The following is a 16,884-nucleotide window of genomic DNA, read 5'->3' on the forward strand; positions in this document are numbered from 1 at the left end:
CAGTATGGTTCTTCCAGACTCATAGAGGTACTGCCTTGGTAATCTTGGATAATATTTGGAATAATTTTCTGGATTAGCAGGCAGATTCTTGTTTCTTCCCTTACTTTCTTCCAAGCAAATGGAGTCTGTCTCTCTGTGATGAGCTGTCTGGAGCTGGGGGTGGGGTGACACAAGCCCCACTGTGGCAACCACCACTGGGAATGTGTTGGGACAGACCTGAAGCTGGCACAGCACTGAGTCTCACCCAAGGCCTGGTGTAACCAGTACCTGGCTACTGCCTATGTTTGCTCAAGGCCCTAGGACTCTGCAATCAGCTGGTGGTAAAGCCAGCCAGATTTGTGTCCTTCTCTTCAGGACAGCAAGTTCCCCTGGACCCCATTCTTTTCCAGAGATGCCATTCATGAACCAGGGACTAGAGTCAAAAATCTTAGTAATCTACCTGGTGCTGTATTCTACTGCAGCCGAGCTAGCACACAAATTATGTGACACAGTTATTTCTACTCTTTCCTCACCTTTCCACAGGCAGAGGAACCTCACCCATGGCCATCACCTCCAGAGGCCCAAGGGGAGTGCTGCCGGGCTACCACCGATGTTCACCAAGGTGCAAGGGCTCCTCAGTCAGCCTATGCCGAATGCTGCCAGGTCTGGGACTCACTCTTTGGGGAAATGGTCTACCTTCTGGCCCAGGGAAGGTCCAGAAATTCCATCCAAGAGCCAAGACCTCTAGTTAGGGGCCCCAAGAGCCCACTTGTTACCCTACCCCACTGTTGCTGAGCTGGTACCTAAGGTGTAAGATCAAGTCCTCTTTACTTTTCCCTCAGCTTTTTTCAAGCAAAAAGAGTCTCTCACCATAGCCACCATAGCCACCATAGCTGGGACTGTGCTGGGTCACATCTAAAGCCAGCATATCTCTGAATCTTACCCAAGGCCCATGGCAAGTGTTGCCTGGGTGCTGCTGCTGATTATTCAGGGCCCAAGGTCTCTTTAATCAGCAGGTGATGCGTCCTCCCAGGATGAGTCCTTCCTTTCAAGGCAGTGGATTCCCTTCTGGCCCAAGGTATGTCTAGAAATATTGTCTAGGAACTAGGACCTGGATCAGGGGCCTAATGACCCTGACTGGTGCCCTATCCTACTGTGGCTGAGTTGGTATCCAAGTTGCAAGACAAATTCCTCTTTACTCTTTCCTCTCCTCTCCTCAAGCAGAAGTAAGGCTTCTCCTTTGCAGCTGAGGGCTGTGTTGCCTGGTGTTGTGGGACGGGTAGTGCAAGCACTCCTGTAGTTGCCCTGGCTGGTGTCTCAGTAGGTCACATGTGCCCCATGTCCACTGGCTACATGCCCAGCTCAGCACTAAGACTTGCCTAGGAGTTGCAGTCCTTATGGCCTAAACTGCCTTTCAAGTTTATTTAGGGCCCCAGAGCATTTTAGGCCATAATGATGAGACTTGCTGGAATTCAAGTTCTGGCTGTTGGGATGGGCCATTCCCCTCTGGCTAGGGCTAATCTTAGTGCTCCCTCCATGGGCAGGCATCATTTGAGTTCAGCCTAGTTTTGCTTTCTGTTGTGACAGGGTAGCTTTGAGTTCAATGCATCTCCCAATTGCTGCACTGTCCCTCTCCCAAGTGCACAGATTCTCTCTCTGCACCTGCGGCCATTGCCAGAGGATAGGGGTGGGGTGTCAATTCAAGATGGTCTTTCTTACCTTCTTCAGTGCCTCTGTCAGCATATGAAGTGAAAACCAGGCAGTGTGAGTGCTCACCTGATTTTTCATTCTTAGGAAGGTGCTTTATTTTATATTATCTGTTTCATGACTGCCTTGCCTAAAGGAAGATGCTTTTTTATGTGTAAATAGTTATTAAATTTGGTGTTCCTCTCTGGAGACAATCAGTGGAGCCTTCTATTCACCCATATTGCTCTGCCCTCTCTCTCTGATTTTTTGTTGTTTTTTAAAAAATGGAGTTTCACTCTGCTGCCCATGCTGAAGTACTGTGGCATAATCACAGCTCACTACAGCTTCAACCTCCTGAGCTCAAGCAGTCCTTCTACTTTAGCCTCCCAAGTAGCTGGGACCACAGGCTTGCACCACCACGCCTGGCTAGTTTTTTAAATGTTTGACATTTTTTGTACAGATGGGGTCTCATGTTGGCCGGGCTGGTCCCAAACTCCTGAGCTCAAGCAAACTTGCCACCTCAGCTTCCCAAGGTGCTGATATTACAGGTTGAGCCACTGCACCTGGCCAGGGTTTTGTAAATATGAGGATCATTTTTTCATTTGAGAAGGCTCCCTCCTTCCTCATGGTAGTATTTGCACTTTAAGTATCCAGGAAGAGACAGTACAAAATGCCAAGAATAACATAGATAACTCTTTAATATAAACTTATATTTTAATCACACAACATAAATCTACACACATTTGAAATATGTGTGAGATTATTCTTTTTCCCCCCAGAAATGGGGTCTTGCTATGTTGCTCAGGCTGGTCTCAGACTCCTAGCCTCAAGCAATCCTCCCACCTCAGCTTCCCTAATAGCTGGGATTACAGGCATGCCCCACTACACCTGGCAGATTATTCTTTATTCCAGGTAGAAACAAAGTGTAGAACAAACCTTGGTATGAAGTTTCTGCCATTTCCGTGGATATATCTAAACTTCTTTTATTATTTTTTGAGAGATGGTCTAACTCTGTTGCCCAGACTAGAATGCAGTGGCATCATCTTGGCTCACTGCAACCTCTGCTTCCTGGTTTCAAGTGATTCTCCTGCCTCAGCCTCCAAAATAGCTGGGATTATAGGCATGTACCACCACGCCCAGCTAATTTTTATATTTTTAGTAGAGATGGAGTTTCGCCATGTTGGCCAGGCTAGTCTCGAATTCCTGACCTCAGGTGACCCACCTACCTCAGTCTTCCAAAGTGCTGGGATTACAGGTGTGAGCCACCGCGCCCAGACTAATGATACACTTACAAGAAGTTCTGATACAGCTATAGAGGTGGTAGGACTTTTATTTTAAGGTTTGTTCTAAACAAAATAAAGCTAACCTGGCAAATACAGTTTTAAAGATAATTAACACATATTGAAAGTAAATAACTATGATTCTACAGATCAGCTAGACACTGTTTGGGAGTAAAAGGAGTGATTTCTGTCCTCCAGGGGTTGGTGTCAAGGTTGAGTTGACAAGACTAACATACATGACCTGAAAAGTGTTGGCTGAATGCCATATTGGCTGAGGCTGTAGGTAATTGGAGAAGAGAGCCCAGTGTGGGACGAGGCAAGTTGTGATATTAGATCCTCACTTTCTGCTGATGTAGACTTCATGCCAACTTGGCCAAGATGACAAGTGAATTCAGCAAAGCTGAGAGAAACTGGGCTCCAGCTCTCATGATTCCCATCTATTCCAGAATATTAAATGTTAGATAAGGCCTTCCTTAAGAAGTAACCAAAGACTCCTTTTCCACTGCGGCAAATCTAAATGATTCCAATTTAGAAAACGCATAGTTTTTTCTGACAGAAGATAACACCAGCTTTAATTTTCAAATTTCCTCCCATGTTTCATGTGAAGGAGTTAAGGGCACGCTGCCCCAAAGTATGCTGCTTTGGCATGTTAAGTATTTTGAGCTGAAGCACTTGAGAAACAGCTGATAAAGGAAGGGCTCTCTGACCTCCCCTTTTCTACTTAAGAACAGGCCGTAAAACTTCCCATGAGAAAGATGCCCTCCGTATGCCAGAAAGACAAGAAATCCTCGTCACCAGAGACTGGGAATTGACATTGAAATGGATCTGTATAAACAAACTTAATAAATAATCCTTATATCTTACTAGTTTTACCCACATTCATATATCTCCCAGTCATTTCCCCACAATTTATTACCTCCAGTCCAAACCCCTTTATCTTGTTATTTCTTCATAAATGTATAATTTCTTTGTCAAAAATGTTTAAAAAGATTTCTGCTCTGGTCACTTCCTTAGAACATCATTTTCTTGTGAAAGCCTGTGTACCTGTAAAAATTTAATAAAACTTGTCTACTTTTCTCCTGTTTATCTGTCTTATGTCTGTTTAATTCTTAGTCCTAACCAGAGAACCTGAGAAGGTGCAGGATAATGTGTTTCCTCCCCAACAGATGTAACATGTTATTTTATGTTATTAAATATACTATTAAGACCTTTGTAATTCAATATAGAAAGGTAGAAAAGAAAGGAAAAACTAGAACCTAAATGCCTACCTGCAAGGGTATGAGTAAGTAAAATCCAGCAAATGCATACAACAGAATGTTATGCAACAGTCTGAGATAGAAATGCATGTGCTGAATTGACAAAGACCTCCAATACATATTAATTGAAAACAGCAAGCTGCTAATTAACATAGGGCATAAAAATTCATTGATATTAAAAGACACACACAGACACACATACACACACCTTACAAAAGTATATATTTCTATATGTACCTAGTATTCATTTATTTACAAAATCACCTAGAAAAAACTCTGAAAGACATGCCCCCAAATGGCAACAATCTCTGGGAAGTATGGCATTGGGAGGCAGGATGTAAACATACATCTCTATTATTTAAAGACTTCTCATCCCTTGAGCTGGAGCTGCAAGGTAAAAATAATAACAAATAAATAACAAAACGATTTCCCAATAGACATTCATATATTTCCCTGTTTTTCTTAGGGTCAAAATCAAAGAGGGCTGGGTACAGTGGCTCATGCCACTAGTCCTGGCACTTTGGGAGGCCAAGGTAGGCAGATCACTTGAGCTCAGGAGTTCAAGACCAGCCTGGGCAACATTGATGGTGGCAGTGGCCTGCCTGGAGTAGCGGCTGTGAAGACACCGGCTGCTGTGGGGGAGGCACAGCCAGGGCTGCATGCACCACGGAACCGGCAGGGCCGGGAACAGGTGATCCCAGCAAGAGCCCCATGCTCTACCAAGTTGGTTGGGCAGGAGCCCACACTCCCGGTGCAGCTGCAGTCGCCCAGCCATGGCTCTGGACTCAGGCATGCCTGTACTCTCAGGGCCCCGGAAGCCCTGCAGGCTCCCACTCCCTGTCCTCTTTCCACTCTCAGCATCCGCACCCATGGCAGAGCAAAGCCGCAGAAGTGTACTGTTAACTGAGCCCAGGTGCTGTTGTGACCCGGCCCGGAGTGCGCACACTTGGGGCAGCACTGATGCACCACCCCCCTGCCACCGCCACCTCAGCCCCCTCCAGAAACTGCTTCTGAGGGTGAAACTTTGGGTGCCAACGAGTATTGGAGGGAGGCCTGGGGGGCTGAGGGCGGCTTGGGGCAGGCCTGCAGGCGCCCCTTGTGCAGACAGCCTGGGTGCCATGGACAGCATGTTGCTGGTGGTGGGAGGAAGACAGGTTCCTCCGTGGGAAGGGGCAGGTCCCCTGTGAAATCTTATCTTCAAACCAAGCATGGCCTGAAGCCTAGGGGCTGGGCTGCCGGTTCCTGACAAAGTCTGCCACCCACAGTGAGAACTTCCTTGATACCTTTTGGCAAATCAGGTGGTGCTTTTTCCAGGCATGCCCATGGACCCATCAGCACACAGTTCTTCCATTCTGAGCCCATAAAATCCCCAGAGTCAGCCAGACTCAAGACACTCAGGCCCACCTGCCTTTGAATAGGAGCTACCCACTTCTGGTCTCCTCTCTGCTGAGAGCTGTACTGCCGCTCAGTAAACTCCTCTCTGCCTTGCTCACCCTCCAGCTATCTCCATAACTTCTTTTTTCCTGGAAGCAGGACAAGAACCCAGGACCCACTGAATGGCGGGAGCAAAAGGAGCTGTAACACTTTCCTAGCTGGCTCCCGAGCTGCGGCAGGAGCTAAAGGGGCTGTAACACTATAGCCCTCCTGCCCTCCACGGGCACCAGGCAGCTGTCCCATGTGACAGGAAGCAGTGGTTGGGTGGGGCCAGCCCTGGGCTGACGCAGCACGGTGGGACTGAAAGAACCGCAGCACAAAAGGGGTGAAATATGCTCCCCACCCCCATCACCCACCTCACCGTGCTAGGACGACGAGGAGAGAAGAGAGGGCTCTCCTTCTGGGAGCCCAGACCTAGGGGCTGCCTGAGCCAGAGCTCGACATGCGGTAATGCTCTCTTTGGGACTCTGCGGTTCCTGGCATCTCTGAGCTTTTGGGCGCCACCTGTTTCCCTCGTCTAGACACTGGTGCCTGCAGTGGAAGCCCCTTACAATACATCTGGTCCAGCCGCATCCTTGCACAGAGCCGGCGCTTGTGTTGATGCCTGGAACTTCCCACCCTGCCACAGCAGCCAGCCTGCCTGGCTGTACACAGTGGCCAGATCCTACGCTTGCTCTCTGACACACCCCACACCCCTTGCCACTCCATGCCTGGCTCACTCTTGGCATGCATGGGATCCAGGCTGGCAGCACCAGCCAAGATCAGCCTGCCAGGCCAAGTGGGCAAGCCCAGTGAGCACAGGCAAAACTCAAGCATAAGTGCACCAGCCACAGAAGCTTCTGGCTGGTGAAGCAACACCCTAAGGATCCTGAGACAACACGGCAAAACCCAGTCTCTACCAAAAATACAAAAATTAGCCAGATGTTGCCTGTATTCCCACCTACTCAGGAGGCTGAGGCAGGAGGATTGCTTAAGCCAGGAGTCGAGGCGGCAGTGAGCCAGGTTCACACCACTCATACTCAAGCCTGACACACCCGTCTCCGAAAAAAATAAATAAATAAAAATTAAAAGAAAAGAATTAAAGATCTTCGCAAACTGTATTTCCTACACCCTACTTCTCTGATCTCATTTTCCCTTTTACTGATTGATTTTATTTTCCCTTTTACCGATTCCCTACCTGTACTTCTCTGATTTCATTTTCCTTTTTACTAATTGTAATCTCCTTGCTAAACCTCAAATATACATGCATTGATGCACCTTAGGGCTTTTGAAAAGGCAGCTCCCTTTGCGAAGAATGCTCTGCCTCTGTTTACCTATATTGCTCATTAATTCACTTCCTTCAAGTTTTTCAAGTGGTAACTTCTCTGTGAGGCCTACTCTGACTTAATTATAATTCCCCCTACTAGCATTCCCAGTGTGCCTCATGTTATTCTTGTTTATAGCATTACTCACCTTCTAACATATTATATAATTTGTTACTTATTGTGTTTGTTTTTCTCCTTTCACTAGAATGTAAGCTCTAGGAGGGCATGGATTTTTACTTCATTTGTTCATCAATGTATCCTTAGTTCTTAGAATTGTGCCCAGTATACCAGTCAGTGCTTGATAACATGTGCTAACTTACAAATCTTCACAAGAATATATTCATGTGTTTTACATGTTTTTAAAAATCAAAGACTATGAATCAAATATAATTATCAATCATACAAACAAAAAGTTAGAATAAAATGTTTGAGGAACTCCTGGGTTCTGTGGGACAAAGTTTGAAGACCTCTGGCTTAAAGCGAAATCAGACAGAGCTCACACTGATTTAGGCACACCCATTGCAATGCAAACTCCTTTACTCTGGAACATCTATTTTTTCAAAACACTGGGAATAAACCAGCCATTCCTAGGAGTTTCTGTGAAATCACCAGGGAGTGCTTTTTTGTTTTGTTTTTGTTTGAGACCGGGTCTTGCTCTGTTGACCAGGCTGTAGTGCAGTGGTGCAATCATAGCTCACTGCAGCCTCGAACTCCTGAGCTCAAGCAATCCTTCCACCTCAGCCCCTTGGGTAGCTACAACTATAGGCACATATCACCATACCCAGCTAATTGCTTTTAAAACTTTTTATAGAGATGGAGTTTCCCAGGTTGTTCTTGAACGCCTGGCCTCTAGCAAGCCTCCTGCCTCAGCCTCCCAAAGCACTGGGATTACTGCTGTGAGCCACCACACCCAGACTCTCGCCTATTTCTCTCTCTCTCTCTCTCTCTTGCTCTCTCTCTTGCTCTCACTCTCTCTCTCTTTTGTAGAGGCAGAGTCTCCCAGTGTTACTCAGGCTGGTCTCAAACTCCTAGGCTCAAGCGATCCTCCCACCTATCTCTCTATTTATTATCAAGATTCATAATTATTATTTACAAGCTCCTCAGCACTTGTAGTTTTGACTTCTCATTTTGCCAATTATATTATAAATTTCTCAGAGTTACTGGCCAAATCTTATGATTCTATAGTCCAATAGTGTGATTCTGTTCACATAGTAATTATTTAATCAAGGCTTTATAATCAGCATTGTAAACCAAGTGAGAATATAAATGAGCCTATAAACATTATCCCAAATCACACAGAATTTTGAACTTTGAACTTTGAAATACTAAATCTATTTCAATGATTTTTTTCTGAATTTTAAAAGCGAAGCTCCAGAACAGAACATTGGCAACTGACAAGTTTTCCTTGTTAACTCTTCAGATTTGTGTACTGAAAGGTGGTACAAAAAGCTCTTGGACAGGGAAGCTTAAATCAAAGCTAGTAATTTTGCTAGACAGACCAACCCCACCTCTCTTTATTACCTGGCGTATGCGTGTGTCTGTTCATAAATGTTTGGGGTCTGAGAATCTAGGTATAAGAAAGTTTGTGATTGGTACCTAGATCAGCTTGACAGAGAATAAAGACTTCCAAGATCACAGTGCTGCCTGGTTGGTTGGTTAGTTCGTTTTCAAAAGGCTGAAGATCTACACAACAAATGCAGCAAACTTTATATGTTTACATAATGAAGCCCTTGTATGTTTGTATATACATTTTGTGGCAGAGAAGGCAAAGGAAAGTGGCCTAAAGTAAGGAGATTTTTTTTTTTTTTTTTTGAGACAGAGTCTTGGTCTGTCACCAGGATGGAGCACAGTGGTGCGATCTTGGCTCACTGCAACCTCCACCTCCTGGGTTCAAGTGATTCTCCTGCCTCAGCCTCCTGAGTAACTGAGATTACAAGCATGCACCGCCATGCTCAGCTAATTTTTGTATTTTTAGTAGAGATGGGTTTCACAATGTTGGCCAGGCTGGTCTCGAACTCCTGACCTCAAGTTATCAGCCCTCCTCAGCCTCCCAAAGTGCTGGGATTACAGGTGTGAGCCACCTCACCTGGCCAGAAATAGAGTTTTGATAGTTACTACTGTTTCTTCCCAATCAGTTTACTAAATTTCATCACTGTCAGTATTTTTTGAGTGAGAAAGAGGCAAAAGAATATTAAGAAGAAATTCAATCAGTCAGGGAAAGAGATAGTTTTAAAAAAGAAAAAAGTAAGAAGATACTAAAAGGAAAAAAGCATAAAGAGAAGAGGGAAAAGCATAGAAATATTTGCTAAAAAAGCAAAACCTACAGAGACAGGAACCAGTGGCAGAAACGGGGATATGTTATTGTATAGGTTGTTTATTAATTCGAATGAATCTCAAATGTCTCACAACAACCCTACATGGTATTATAATCATCCTCATTTTTAAATGACAAAACGAAGTGACAGCATGGATTAAATAACTTGCTCAGTTATTCTAGGGGACAGTGGAGGGAGATGAGATTGAGGTAGCATCACTCTGTTGGTGGTGGTGTTGGGTTCTTACAGACAGGGTCTTGATTTGCTGCCCAGGCTGGAATCAGTGGCTCCGTCACTGCAGCCTCAATCTACTGGGCTTAAATGATCCTCCAACCTTGGCCTCCCAAAGCACTGGGATTACAGGTATAAGCCATCATGCCTGGCCTAATGTCATGCTCTAAAGCATTTTTTTCACCACCTCTTATGCAAACATGTAAACATTCCAAAAGATAAGTTTCTATCATCCTTTCAAATAGTGACAACTGATTCAGCAATTTCACATAAATTTATTTGCCTTTGTTCTAACATAATTTTGAAAAAATATTCATTTATTTGTTTGTTTGTTTATTTTTGAGACAGAGTCCTGCTGTGTCATCACCCAGGCTGGAGTGCAGTGGCATAGTCTTGCCTCATGACAACCTCCATGCTCAGGTTCAAGTGATTCTTATGTCTTAGCCTCCCAAGTAGCTAGGATTATAGGCATGTGCCACCATGCCTAGCTTTTTTTTGAGATGCAGTCTCACTCTGTCACCCAGGCTAGAGTGTAGTGGTACAATCAGTGTAGTGGAAGCAACCTCTGCTTCCTGGATTCAAGCGATTCTCCTGCCTCAACCTCCCAAGTAGCTGGGATTACAGGCATGTACCACCATGCCTGGCTAATTTTTTGTATTTTTAGTAGAGATGGGGTTTCACTGTGTTAGGCAGGATTGTCTCAGTCTCTTGACTTCATGATCCACCCACCTCAGCCTCCCAAAGTGCTGAGATTACATGCGTGAGCCACCATGCCCAGTCTCGTACTTTTAGTAGAGACGGGGTTCCACTATGTTGGCCAAACTAGTCTTGAACTCCTGGCCTCAAATGATCCACCTGCGTCAGCCTCCCAGAGTGCTGGGATTATAGGCATGAGCCACTGCACCCAGCCTAGACTTTAATTTTTAAGTAATTATTTTTTCCCGCAAAAAATTCTAAAGGTTTTCATCTTTGGAAAAATGGCAGTATGCTCTTTCACCTACACCAAAGAATATGGTAGGGCATATTCATTCATTTCTTCATTCGTAAATTGCGTGCCTATGTCCAGAACTGTGATCAGTACCATGTGCATATGACAGAATAAAACACACCTGGACACCTGGCTCCCATTCTCCAAGAACTTACACAGTAACTGTTAGGGGATAATTTGGAAGATGTTCACTGTTTTAGCATCTAATAAACTGTGTAATTTTGAAAACAAGGGATTAGATTAGAAAACCCAACATTAATATTATCTGATTTTTAAAATTTGGATGTTGGGACAGAGATTCTCTCTAATGAGCTTGGGTTTAGGCTTTGGGTTTAGACAGGCTGCTCACATTTCTTTGATCCTTAAGAGCAGGCGTGGTGTCGGGGAAATATCACAGTGTAAAAATCTTCTTGGCAGGACCTAAGGAGACTCTTAGATTTGTGTCTTCTTACTTTATCATCATTTCTTACTTCAAGCACCAGTGTCATAGTTTGTCAGCTGTGCTGCAAAACTTTCTAGAACTGATTGAACAAGAGCTTCAAACAATGCTGGGCCCACCTACTCCATTTGGTTCTAATTGGAGAAATCTGAGGACCTCATTCTTCTTAGTAACACAGTGATTTTAACTTTTTCCATGATTCATTTTTTTGGAAGGCTGCCTTCTCAAGTTTCAAAAAAGGCTCAGGAATTACATAACTCTTTTCTATTATAAGTTTGTCATTCAGATCCATTGAATGCCTACTATGTGTCAGACCCTGTGGTAATTGTTAGGATTATATAGAAAGAAGAACTAGGCTGGGCACAGTGGATCACACCTGTAATCCCAGCACTTTGGGAGGCTGAGGCAAGCGGATCACGAGGTCAGGAGTTCGAGACCAGCCTGGCCAACATGGTGAAGCCCCATCTCTACTAAAAATACAAAAATTAGCTGGGCATGGTGGTGTGCACCTATAATCCCAGCTACTCGGGAGACTGAGGCTGGAGAATCGCTTAAACGTGGGAGGTGAAGGTTGCAGTGAGCTGAGATTGGACAATTGCACTCCAGCCTGGGTGACAAGAATGAGACTCCATCTCAGAAAAAAAAAAAAAAGAAGAAGAAGAAGACCTAGTCCCTGCCCTTAAGGAATTCACAGTTTAAAGGAGAAGCAAGGGAAGGAAACAAAGCGTTATAATGCAGGGTAATGAGTGTTTGAATAGAAGCAAGCATTGGATGTAGGAATTCACAAGAGGGGAACTTAGACTGGGAGTCTTAGAATAAACATCTTGGAGGAAATGACATCTGAATTTTGAAGTCTACCAAGGAAAGAAACAAGGAAATGAGTTAAGGGAGAGAGAAAATAGTGCCCTGAATGAGATCAAGCTTAGGAAGTGTGTTAGTCCATTTTCATGCTGTTGATAAAGACATACCTGAGACTGGGTAATTAATAAAGAAAAAGAGGTTGAATGGGCTCACCGTTCCAAGTGGCTGAGGAGGCCTCACAATCATCGCAGAAGGCGAAAGACATGTCTTTACATGGCAGCAGGCAAGAGCGAATGACACCCAAGCGAAAGGGGTTTCCCCTTTTAAAACTATCCGCTCTTGTAAGACGTATTCACTACCATGAGAACAGTATGGGGGAAGCTGCCCCCATGATTCAATTATCTCCCACCGGGTCCCTCCTACAACACATGGGAATGATGGGAGCTACAATTCAAGATGAGATTTGAGTGGGGACACAGTCAAACCATATCAAGAAGGAAAGTTGGAAGTGGAAGAAATGACACTGGAGTAGTAGCAGGGAATAGATCACAAAGAAAGTGTCTTTCATGCAATGCTAAAGGGCTTTAATTTTACCTAGAAGGTGCAATTGGAAGAATGTAAACATAAGTATGCTTTGATCAGTGTGTGAAGAATGGACAAAGGGTGACCCCGAAGACAAGGGAAACCAGTTGGAAAACTCCCGTTTTGTAGTGAGGGTGGCACAGAGGAGACAAATTATAGACATGAAGGAGCAAAGGCTGGTTCCTGGGTTTTGCCTTGGGAGTCTGAGTGGGAGGCATTGCCATTCACCACGAGAGGCAAATTAGAAGGAATAGGCTTGGGCAGGAATTCCATTTTGGATATGTTGAGGTGTCTAGAGGCCCTCAATGGCCATTTTCAGTCCAGGTCTGGATATTTTAGTTTGGAGCTTAGGAGAGAAATCTTGGCTGGGAGTAAAGTGGCAAGTCACCAGCATACAGGTGACAGGTGCAGTCATAACGCTGTGTTGCCTTTCACAAGGAGAGAACACACCGTGAGAAGATGGTTGATGGTAGGCAATGAGAGGGCAGGGGACTGAGAAGCAGCTGCTGGATATTTAGAAGGAACACCAGAAAAGTAGTGATGGGAAATATAAGACTGCTTAATGAGAGGGGAGTGGCCAAGAGGGTTAAATGCTAAAGAGCTCAAGTAAGTTAAAACTAAAAAGAACCACTGCATCTAGCCAGTAAGAGGTTAGCGTGGACCTTTGAGACCAATGCTCCGCTGGTGTGGTGGAGTCAGAGGGCAGCGGTCAGGGAATTGAGACGTGAATGAGAAATGGAAAGTGAAGCCATAAATGTGGTCAGCGAAGTCTAAAATCTAAGAATTTGGTTAACTTTAGTCTTGGTCTTGTTTACTTCTACTGTGTTTTCTCCTGCTTGCCCTGACACATTTTCTAATTACTCTCTTCCTCCTGGTTTCCAATGAATGGCTGCAGCATTCTCATGTTCCTTCTGGTATTTTTTCACTTAATTATTAATGTTTAAGTACTTATTAACCTTATCTGACTTTTGCAGTAGAAAATAACTGACTTTGGGATGAAATAGAGCTGGGTTTGGATCCCTTGCTAGAGTCCTCAGGGGCTGCTTTTTTTGTTATTAACAGGAGTTTCAATCTATACAGAAATCCTCTCAAACCAGCCAGGAGCCAGGAGCCAGGAGCTGAGACTGCTGGGGCTGAGGCCGCTCTTTCCTCCACTTCTGCCTCTCTCTGGGAAATGTCTGTTCTCATCTCTGCTTTTCCCTGTACTTAACAGTGTGCACGTTTTCTAGAAACCACTAGGCCAGTTTGACATATCTGTCAATCCTAGCGCCTTCCATTACACAGTCAGGAGCCTGACCTTCTCTCAGTATAAATTTTTAAGAGAATACGGTTGTTGATTAGTCAAGGATTGACTTTAGGATCATGTAATCCAAATAGCAAAAAGTGGCCAGGTGCCGCCAGTGGGTCACTTCTGTAATCCCAGCACTTTGAGAGGTGAAGGCAGGATGATAACTTGAGGTCAGGAGTTTGAGATCATCCCGGCCAATATGGTGAAACCCCATCACTACTAAAAATACAAAAATTAGCCAGGCATGGTGGTGCACACCAGTAATCCCAGCTACTCGGGAGGCTGAGGCAGGAGAATTACTTAAGCCCGGGAAGCGGAGGTTGCAGTGGGCCAAGATTATGCCCCTGAACTTTAGCCTGGTCGACAGAACAAGACTCTGTGTCAAAAAAAAAAAAAAAAATAGCAAGAAGTGTCAGTTGGTACAAACAAGGCCACCCAGACCAAACATTTAAGCAAGAGCTAAGAGTAAGGGGTAGTTCCCAGGAATGAAGGTTTGAACTGGATAGAAACTGGTGTGAGACTTTAGACAAATCCCTCAATCTTTTCAGTCTTAAACACAGAGTGAAGTTAAAACTTAGTGGGTGCAGGGCAAGGCATGGTAGCTCACACCTGTAATCCCAGCACTTTGGGAGACTCAGGCAGGGTGATCACTTGAGGCCAGGCATTTGAGGCCAGCCTGGACAGCATAACAAGACCCCATCTCTACAAAAAAATGACATCTATAGTTTTAGCTACTCAGGAGGCTGACATGGGAGGATTCCTTGAACCCAGGAGTTCAAGGCTTCAGTGAGCTGTGTCAGCACCGCTGCACTCCAGCCTGGGTGACAGAGCAAGACTGTATCTTTAAACAAATAAACAAACAAAAATCTTAGTAGACGCTGTGCTGTGCGAGAAGAACTCTTTATCTAGCTGCTAGGAGCACTGCCAGGGGAAAGCTCTCATCTATCATTCTCTCCAGGTATTTCCTGATGGCAGATGGCAGAAGACAGCCTCCTTGTTCTGTCACATCCTCTTTCCAAGGATTGTCTGCATCCAATTAGTGCTCAGTGTTGGGAAAATGAAAACCTGTTCCCCGGACCCCCATCAAGTGGGCACAACTCTAAGGGACATTGCAATTCCACAGCTCCCTGCAGAGGATGGTGGGCCTCTGTTGTGACATGACAGACCAACGTCTCCCTCTGCCCATTCCTGCTTCTGTCCTTCCCCTGTCACATGTGTTGTTTCCAAGAACATTACCTAATAAACTTCCTGCACACTAATCGCAGTCTGAGTCTGCTTCCTAGGGAACCCAACCTTTGACAATACCTTACATCCAGCTTACAATGTTTTGGGAAGAAATAAATGAAATAGGACAACTCCTGGGACACCTTAATTGAAAGCTCTTTCTCTGAGCTCTTACATGAAGTTTTCTGCTACTTTTTTTTTTGAGAAAGAGTCTCACTCTGTTGGTGTGATCTCGGCTCACTGCAACCTCCACTGCTCGGGCTCAAGCGATTCTCGTGCCTCAGCCTGCAGAGTAGCCGGGATTACAGGCCTGCACCACCACACCCGGCCAATTTTTGTATTTTTAGTAGACATGTGGTTTCACCATGTTAGCCAGGCTGGTCTCGAACTCCTGGCCTCAAAAGATCTGCCCCCCTCAGCCTCCCAAAATGCTGGGATTACAGGAATGAGCCACGGTGCCCAGCCTCCTACTACTGCTACTTTTATTACGCCTGCTGTTCTCCTAGCCTCTGCGCATGTGTGTGTTGTACAACACTATTGTCTTCTTTACATTATACTCCCTTCTTTTCTGTGTGCGCTCTGCAGTAACTTAAGATTCGCTCCCACAGAGTATTTTCCCTTTGGTTAGGGTCAACTTCATAAGTGTCAATCCTGTGTAGCTACACAGGGCCCAGCACTTGGAAGGGTCCCATGCTTGATTTAGTGCTCTATTCTTGCAATCTTGAAATTCCTTTTCCCTTTTTTTTTTTTTGAGATGGAGTCTGAAGTCTTGCTCCCTGTTGCCCAGGTTGGAGTGCAGTGTCGCGATCACAGCTCACTGCAGCCTCAACCTTCTGGGCTCCAGCAATCCTCCCATCTCAGCCTCCTTAGTAGCTAAGACTACAGGCGCGCACCACCACATCTGGCTAATTTTTCTATTTTTTATAGAGACAGGGTCCAGACTGGTCTCAAACTCCTGGACTCAAATGATCCACCCACCTGGGCCTACCAAAGTGCTGGGATTACAGGCATAAGCCACTGCACTGGACCCTTTATTAAATTCTTAATTTTTTAATAATGGCTCTGCATTTTCATTTTGCACTGGGCTCTGCCAAAAAAAAAAAAAACCAACCAACCAACCAACCAACAAAAAAACCACGTAACTTGTCTTGCTTTAGGCTCCCTGCCTCCTAAGATGTGAGCTAGATCTCCTGATCCTGGATAGAACCTACCCTTGGTGTGTTACCAAAGGCTCAGTGACTTCACTGGTTAGATCTCTGTTGCTTCCACATTTGTTTCACTTATTCAGATGAACACTGCTATCTTTCTGGTATAACTCATTTTCCTCACTTTTCCATCTCCTGACAAAATCTCTCCGGGAAGATAATCAACCACCATTGTCCCCAAGCCCTGCTACATCCACCCTAGTGTCTTTTACAGAAATGTACATAGGTCATAGGTTCTCAATATTTGCCACTGGTAGACTGACTTATTAGGCTTCCCGACATGGTCATTTCTAAATCCTGTACTGTTAAGTAGTCATTCTATTCACTCCTTCACACTTGCTCCCCAGTTACATTCATCTGGCTTGTACATTTATGTGACATATTCTCAATTACCATCTCTAGTGTTCATTCATCCATTAGGTTAGAGTTTCTGGACTATGCCTTTTTTTTTTTTTTTTTTTTTTGAGACAGAGTCTCACTCTGTTGCCAGGCTGGAGTGCAGTGGCGCAATCTCGGCTCACTGCAGGCTCCACCTCCCGGGTTCACACCATTCTCCTGCCTCAGCCTCCTGAGTAGCTGGGACTACAGGCGCCCACCACCACACCCAGCTGATTTTTTTGTAATTTTTTAGTAGAGACGGGGTTTCACTGTGTTAGCCAGGATGGTCTTTATCTCCTGACCTCGTGATCTGCCCGCCTTGGCCTCCCAAAGTGCTGGGATTACAGGCATGAGCCACCACGCCCACCCTTTTTTTTTTTTTTTTTTTTTTTTTTTGAGAGAGAGTCTCGCTCTGTCACCCAGGCTGAAGTGCAGTGGCATGATCTTGGCTCACTGCAACCTCTGCCTCCCAGGTTCAAGTGATTCTCAGGCCT

The sequence above is a fragment of the Chlorocebus sabaeus genome, chromosome 7, assembly GCF_047675955.1.
Source record: "Chlorocebus sabaeus isolate Y175 chromosome 7, mChlSab1.0.hap1, whole genome shotgun sequence".
NCBI lineage: Eukaryota > Metazoa > Chordata > Mammalia > Primates > Cercopithecidae > Chlorocebus > Chlorocebus sabaeus.